This window comes from Mustela lutreola, chromosome 15, assembly GCF_030435805.1.
Source record: "Mustela lutreola isolate mMusLut2 chromosome 15, mMusLut2.pri, whole genome shotgun sequence".
NCBI lineage: Eukaryota > Metazoa > Chordata > Mammalia > Carnivora > Mustelidae > Mustela > Mustela lutreola.
The window spans coordinates 20,364,310-20,372,531 of record NC_081304.1 but is presented as its reverse complement, the minus strand read 5'-3'; the positions used below and the strand labels follow the sequence as shown (position 1 = coordinate 20,372,531).

General features: G+C 55.2%; 1 long non-coding RNA gene across 1 annotated transcript; it reads right to left on the bottom strand.

Moving 5' to 3' along the window:
- Nucleotides 1-3,985: 3,985 nt before the first annotated feature.
- Nucleotides 3,986-7,215, bottom strand: LOC131816474 (uncharacterized). Its single transcript, XR_009348076.1, has 3 exons — nt 7,016-7,215; nt 6,162-6,232; nt 3,986-4,476 (listed from the first exon to the last, which is right to left on the bottom strand). It is a non-coding gene; the product is annotated as an uncharacterized LOC131816474 (long non-coding RNA).
- Between the last annotated feature and the right edge of the window lie 1,007 nt (nt 7,216-8,222).

The following is an 8,222-nucleotide window of genomic DNA, read 5'->3' as shown; positions in this document are numbered from 1 at the left end:
TTCCTCTCTCTGCATACAGGCTGTTAATAACAGAGGAGTGGAAGAGCCTGGTGGAATAAAGGGGCACAAATAGGGCTTCAGAATAAAGCCTGTGTGTGTGTCTCCCCAGAATGTTCCTTGCACGTCAACCTGGGACAAGCTGCAACATGCTGGCCCCAAAGCTAAGCCTTGGGCTGGGACTGGGTGGAGGCACCACCCAATGCAGCAGAAAAGACTTGAATAAGAGCTATGACTCTTCCCAGATCGAGGGATTTCAGCACATTTATTATGCACCTACTGTGTGCCTGCCTGCCAGGCACTGAGGATTCATCCGTAGGATACAGAAAAGAATCAGAAAATGATGTTTACTACCATGAGCTACCTGGGTAGAGGATTTGGTCTCAAGGGGCAAAGAGGTGCCTAGGGACAGGGATGAGAGTCACTGTGACCACAGTCTCCCCGGTAGCTTGAATTTAAGGCCACAGGAACATCCTACCTAGGCCCCTTCCTCCAAGCCTTTAAATAAATAAAGGCAGAGAATTCTCTGTTTGACAAATCTCCCAGAAAGGTGCGTCTCCAGCCTCCCTTATATGAATACCCTTGTCTCCTTTTATTCTAAGTTCCTTCTTGTGTCTAGCTTCACTTCGTATTCCTGAATTTTGAGCTCATTTCTCTTGCCCAGAGCTGAGGGGAAGCAGAGTTCTTGGGCCATGAAGAACACAAATGGTTAATACAACCGTGCAGCTTTCTGGGTTGGCAGAGTAAAGAAAGGGCACCAAGGGGCTTATCCCCAAGCTGCGCTAGAGATGGAGATTATCAGCAAAGAGGAGTATGAGGAGGGTCCGATGTTGGGATGTTGGGGTGGGGGAACTGGTGGGGACCAGGGAGGTGCTTCCTTGTGGGAAGGTGAACAACGGCCAGGCCAGGCTGCTCTCCTCAGCTCATCCCTGCAGGCCTCTGGGCCATATAAGGAGGCGGAAGAGATGCTGTTGTCTTCCATCTCAGGCCCCTCTCTGTCAGGGATTTAGATGTGCAAAAACCACACACACATACACACACAACCATCTGCACTCATACCTCCGGGATATACACTGATTGGCCCAGATTCAGACACACAAATGCCAGGCACGTCCGTGACATACACATACACACACACACACACACACACACACACACACACACACAAAACCCCTTTCCTTCCTCTTTGACCCAAGGTGGCCGCAGGGATGGCCACCTGTAGAAAGGAAGATGGCGGGGGGGGGGCACCTGGGTGGTTCAATCAATTAAGCATCTGACTTCAGCAGGTCGTGATCTTGGGGTCCTGGGATCCAGCCCCACAGCAGGCTCCCCGCTGACCAGGGAGTCTCCTTGTCCTTCTCCCCTTGCCCCTCCCCACACTTGTGCTCACGCTTCCTCGCTCTCTCTTTCTCTCTCTCTCTCAAATAAATATATATTTTTTTAAATCTTATAAAGGAAGATGGGGTGAACAGATGGGTGACTAAACCTCGGGCTGATGACGTTGCCTTTCCACAGCAGGAAAGAAACAGACAACTGGAAGTTATTCCTGGGGGCAGCAGACGGAATCAAAGGCAATGCAAAGAGCCAGAGGCATTTTGCAAACAGCCTCCTCTGGGCCCTGGCGCAAAGCCATCTACAAGGCTGGGGAAGGGGCCTCCGTCCTGGTCCTCCCACAGGGTGTGGGGGAGGATCCCTCCATACAGGAATAAGGGGAGGAGTCTACACTGTGTTCTTACTCTCCCCTTTGAGACCACACTCCGGATGGGAAACTGGAATTCCCTGCCCACAGCTGACCCTGCTTTAGAGCCTGTGGTTCTCCTGTTCTGGCTTTTTCTCCTGAGAATGGAAAGCAGCAGCTTGTGTGTTAGGTGCACACTTGGGCCAAAGGGCGACAGGGGCAGGTATGAGGGAGGGATGGACGCTGCGGATATCCCCCCTGGGGGATCCACACACGCGTGCTGGTGAGTGGGGAGCCAGGGGCACGAGGGCAAGGGGAGATGGACCAGGGGCTGGGGGTCGGGGAACAGTTATCCCCAGGCTGCTATGTTCTGAGAAGGAATCAGAACTCTGAGTTCCATTCTGGCCTTTCTGGTTGCTGTGGGGTATACTTGTCAAGGTAGATCTTACTTAGCAGTTTATTGGCTTGATCTGTGGCTCATTCAGAACACCGCATGTGGGCCTCTATTTGCACTCTGGCCCCTGCTGCTGGTGTCCAGGAGGAAGGATGGCTCAGTGGGATCCCTTGGGGCTGGGGAGACTCTGGATCCCTTGGGGCTGGGGAGACTCTGGCTCCCAAGCTCTCCGGGCAGGAGGTCGGTCAGGCCCTGCCGGCAGCAGGAGCGCAGAAAATGGTGCAAGGCCCCTGGGCAGGGGGAGTGGGAGCCCTGTATCCGCTTTTTGTACTGCCCTTTGTCCAGGGGCGGAGCCCCGGGCGCCAGAGACCGCCCACAGCTGGGTCCTGAGGGTGTGTGCCCAGCCAGCCCGAGAGGGGGATGGCTTTTAATTACAGAGGTAGCTCCCAAGACATTTCACTGCAAGGCCTGTGGGCGGGGATGGAATGTCAGAAAGAAAACAGGGAGACCAGAAAACAGAGATAGGAGGGCCAGAAATAGCACAGGCCAGGGGTAGATACCAGGGGCTGGAGGTGGTGGTGGATGGAGAGGCTGGAAGAGGGTCAGGACCTCTCCAGAGAGTGACTACCCCCTACTCGGTACCCCCAATCCCCGCCAACAAGGTGTGATTCCATAATTTTAGGAACCCAACAAGATGGGCTCCAAGCACTGAGATTGTATTCTTGAGATGTGCCTCCCAGGCTTTCTGCGCAACCCCCTCCCCCTGCCTAGAGTTTGGGCGGGGTGGGGGGGGGGAGACGCAGCAGGGGGAACCTTGCCACCTGAGTCACCCCTCTCACTGCTCCTGGCCTGGGCGACTCCTGGAACAGGCTGACGCAGCTGAGGCCCCACCCGCCTGCCAGCAAGCTGGAAGAGATTCCTGCCCTTGATAGGCACCATTCTCGTGGAGAGGGTGCCCCTCCCCTGGCACACGCGTGTGCAAGCGTGCGCCCTCGCGTACACACACACACCGATGACAGAATTTCTCCCCCACCTGTGGAGAGTCCTTGGGAAATGGAAGAAGAAACAATCAGAGCCTCCTTCCTTGCATATACAGGGAAACTGAGGCTAGAACCAGGAAAGGAACGTCTCCAAGGTCACACGAGCAAATTCCTGGCAGAGCTGGGACCTGAACCTTGTCTCCTGCCCCCCAGCCCACGGGTCCCACCAATCTACGTCTTCTCTACCTCAGCAAAGTTGGGGTGACGTGTATATATTACGGGGAGATGAGAACCAATTTCGTGGGAAGTCACCTTGTGGTGTGACTTAAGGAAAAAAACATCGGGATTTGAGAAATGGGGTTGGGGGGCCAGGGGGCCTTGCTGGACTGTCCCACCCTCCCCGGGGCTGGAAAATCTCGGCTTAGGAGGGCACCGTCCAAAGCCACAGTCCGTGGATTTCGCAGAGACCTTTCCCCCACCTCCCCGGACTCCAGTCTCTGCGCCCCAGACACCAGCAGGGCAGGATCTGCGTCTAGGGCTTGGAGCCCCCACCCCACCCCCTGCTACGTGAATCCCTTCTTCCCCAGTCCTATCTGTGGCCACCGGGGAATTTGAGAGTTGAGATCCCTGAATATTTCATCGGCACCTCAGCCTTCAGTTGAAGGAGCAGCCAACTTACAGCTCATGGATAATTTATGGCGCCGGCGGGGAACCTGGAAGTGGTGAGGGGGAGGGGCGGGCAGCGTGGGGGCAGGCGAAGCCTGGATTGGGCGGGCGCTGAGGGTGCTGGACAGAGGCCAGGTCCTCTGGAAGTTTGCATGTGTGCGTGTGCGCGTGTGTAGGGAGGGGGGCGCTCCAAGGCCTGGGACATTTCCATTTTTGAGGATACCAATGTATTAACAACAACAAAAAAAAGGCAAAACCCCATAACCACCACCAATAACCAGGTTCGTCAAAATAATTGTGCTAAAGGTTAAAGTCACGCGACAAGCATTTTCTGACTTCATTCCTAACCCTGTGTCTCTGGAACTGTGAGCATAACCTCATTTGGAGATACCGAAAGCTTTTTTGTTGTTTGTTTTAAGATTTTACTTTTAAGTAATCTCTACAGGCAATGTGAAGCTGGAATTTACAACCCCAAGATCAAGAGTCACCTGCTTCACAGGCTGAGCCAGCCAGGCGCCCCCCAAAAGCTTTTAATGGTATATCCTTCATGCCTGTGAGGTCTCTAAAAGGCCCCTGCTCCCCACACCCACCAGGGCCAGGGAGAGAGGCCAGACTCGCCACTCAGACTGGAGGGACTTCTCTCCTTCCTTGCTTCCTCCAGGAAGACCACCAGGATTTAGCCAAGGGGTCAAGGGAAAAGGAAGGCATCTCCCGTGGCAGCTCTTCACTGTGCTCCAAGAACATAAAATCCCACTCTTCTCCTAAAAGGAAGGATGAAAAAGGTGATCCCAAATGGAAAATGTCAAGTTCTCCTTGACTCTTCATTGGGAGTAACTTCCCTTAGTGAGTTCTTCCCCAGATTCAGAGGATTAAATATATGTGTGTTGGGGGGGATGGTAAGAAAGCAGGCATGTTCTCCCCCTTACCTCATTTTCCCCACCTGAGTCATGGGTGTGAGAGGCACACTCCCACCCCAAGGGCTGACTGGGGGACAGAAGAGATGCTATCCAGGTGCCTTGGCGCCTAGTGGGACCCAGGCTGGTGGTGATTACAGGTGATGCGTCCACAGGTTGGCCTGGGGCTGGCTCTGGTGGGCAGCCCTAGGCCCCGACATAGTCCCACCTAATCCCTGAGTCATCATGGGACTAGCCTCTCTGAGCCTCAGTTTCCCCATCCATGAAGGTAGAGCCATCTGCCAGGGCTGTCCTTGGAGAGGAGTGGGAGAACTGGATAAAGACCCCAGAGTGGGGACCTGCAGTCAGATTATGCTGCTGTCGCTGGTGCCAACACAGGGAAAGGGGTCCTTCTCTGTCCCCAGGGGAGACCCTACTCTCCTGGAGAAAGGGGAAAACCAGGGTGGGACTTTAAGAACTATTGCTCAAACCTAAGGGGAGATTTCTTCCCTTAGAATTTTCTGGAATTTTGGAAGAGGCTGTAGGACTTTCCCCCTCCACTGGCCCTCACTTCTCAGGATTCAAGAAGGTGCTGGTCTAAGTGACCCCGGCAAGTCTGTCCCCAGGCTCCCTAACATGGGCTGGAGGTGGCGGGAGGTGGGGGAGGGCAGAATCTGGTTTTGGGGCTGAGGCAGAACTTGACTGCCTGCTCTTCCTTGCCCCTGCCTACCCCCTTACTCCCTCCCTTCAAGAACTCCTTGTCTCACTCAGTAAGCTCAGTAAGCTCCTCCCCTGCTCTATTTTTCCACACAGCCGGCTCCAAAGCCAACACCTCCCTCTCTTTTCTCTGAGCGGCATCGATCCTGGGGAGAAGAGCCTCAAACCCAGCTCAGCTATCACTCAATCTGGGGAACCTGGGACACGTTGCTTCCCATTCCTCCGCCTCACCTGTAGCAGAAGGGAACTGAGGCCTATGTCACAAGTACCTTTAAGACCAAGTACCCAGGGACACCTGGGTGGCTCAGTTGGTTGAGCAGCTGCCTTCAGCTCAGGTCATGATCCCAGCATCATGGGATCGAGTCCCACATCGGGCTCCTTGCTCCACAGGGAGCCTGCTTCTCCCTCTGACTCTGCCTGCCACTCTGTCTGCCTGTGCTCGCTTGCGCTCGCTCTCTCTCTGACAAATAAATAAACAAAATATTTTAAAAAATTAAAAAAAAAAAAAAAGACCAAGTGCCCAGCACATGGTGGGTACTCAGGACACTGTAGAAGTGACATTTACTTTAGGACGGGGTCTTTCTGGGTCCAGCCACCTCTGTGGCCTCTCAGCCTGGCCCTATTGTGTGAGGTCACCATGCCCAGTCCCTTTTAGGCCTTCCCTCACCTTCTACCCATTATACTACAGATGCTATGACTGATGAGGTGCTGGGTGGGGTGTTGGGGGGCGGGGTAAGGAGGGACCAGGTGAGACAGATGTGGAGGAGGCGAGGGTGTCTGCAATGGGTGGGGTTGGGAGAATGGGCTAGAGGGCCCACGCTGGGACTCGGTCTCACCGGTTTGGGGACCTGGCCCGGCACTGGGGAGACGTTGGCATCAGGAAAAGGCGGGAGGGGCTGACGGTTGCCTAGAAGAGGAGAGCTGAGTAAGGGACACGGGGCTGCAGGGCCTGGGCCACAGAGCACTCCCCATACACACACACTCTGCCTCCCCACCACACACTCAGACATGCCACTCTCAGATGCACACTCTGACACACACAACACACTTCTTAAATGGCATCCCCTCAGCTCTCCCAGTTCCTCCTCTCCAGCTCTATTTTTCTGATTTATCAGACTAACCATATAATTTATTGATTATAGCATTTATTGTTGGGGCACCTGGGTGCTCAATCAGTTAAGTGTCTGCCTTCAGCTCAGGTCCAGGGTATCAAGTCATGAATATGGCTCCCTGCAGAACAGGGACGCTCCCTGCGTCTCCCTCTCCCTCTGCCCCTTCCCACCGCTCCTGTGCTCTCTCTCTCTGCTCTAATAAATAAATAAAATCTTTTTTTAAAAGATTTTATTTATTTATTTGACAGAGATCACAAGTAGGCAGAGAGGCAGGCAAGAGAGAAGGGGGTGGGAAGCAGGCTCCCTGCTGAGCAGAGAGCCTAATGTGGGGCTTGATCCCAGGACCCTGAGATCATGACCTGAGCCAAAGGCAGAGGCTTTAACCCACTGAGCCACCCAGGCGCCCCTAAATAAATAAAATGTTTAAAAACAAAAACAAAAACATCCATTGTTTATCGCAGGTCTCTGCTGGAAGGCGAGCTCCGTGAAGGCAGGGTGCTTGGCCTGCTTTGCCCACTGTTGTATGCCCAGCACCTACACCGTGCTCAGCACATAGTAGGCGCTCGATTAATACTTACTGAGTGAGTGAACCCCTTCAGAAATACATTCATGAAGGCACCCACTCTCCTGGCCCCGCGTGCAGAATCACGCTCGGTCCCTGTGAAACTGCCACAGACATCCTCAGACGCGTGCACGGAGGCCCAGGCTCACACCCAGACCCACACATCCACGCAACACGCGAGCACACAGACTTTCTTGCTCCTGCACTCACACCCTCTCAGACTCACACCCAGCTGTCCAGATTCCAAAGCTCCTACTCACAGCAGGCACGCTCCAGCACGTCCCAGCGCCCCACCCTCTGAAGTGCCAGCCCCTCCCAGAAACAGGGGGCGGGGCATCCGTGGAGGCTGACGACACCGCAGCTCCAAGGGGGTGCGGAAGCGCAGCCCTGCCCAGGCCCCCGCACACGGGAGCTCTGACCAGAGGCTCCCCCTGCAGACCCCACCTACGGGAGAGAGGGAGTGAGGTCACCGGTGCCTTCAGCCTTGACCCAGCCCTGCTCCAGACTGACTCTGGCCTTCTTGTCCTGGTCCCCACCAGAGACCCAGGGGCGGGGTCTGGGGTGAGGCAGAGAGTCCTCCTGGTCACAGAGCTGGGGAGGGCCCAGGCCAGGTCACCTGGCACACCTGTGGGGAGAACAGGGGTGTGGGCTTCCCAGCATCGTCAGCTCCACCCTCCGGTAGGAAGAGAAGCTTCCTACACCACCCTGCTCCCTGGGAGGCCTGAACCATGGGGAGTCGCGCAGAACTGTTATCTGCCGGGCCCCAGCCCAGGGTCCCTTTCCAGAGAGGCCCCTTTTGCACCCTCCCCCACGCTGGACAGTGGGAGAGGACATGGGTGCAGCACAGCCACCTGGAGACACCCTCGTCTCCGCACCTCCAGACTCTTGACCCCCTAGAGCTGATGGGGATTGGGCAAGAGGATCTGGCAGTTCCACCGCCACCACGAGATCTCAGGTCATCAAAATGTATCCCTAGGGCCCCTCTGGCGCCCGAGATTGGGCCCCAGACTCTGCTCAAGAATGGGAGACTGGACATGCTTGCTCATACCCTCGAGCACTTGGGTCAGGAAATGCCTAGAAAGTAAGAACATGGAAATGTCCTCAGCCCCCTCCCCATGCTCATCACACTCCCCGAGGGAAGCAGTGCTGAACCAGGAAAATATAGGACATCCCATCTTAGAAATCTGAAATCACGCCTTCCAGGGACTGAGGAAGGAACTGCG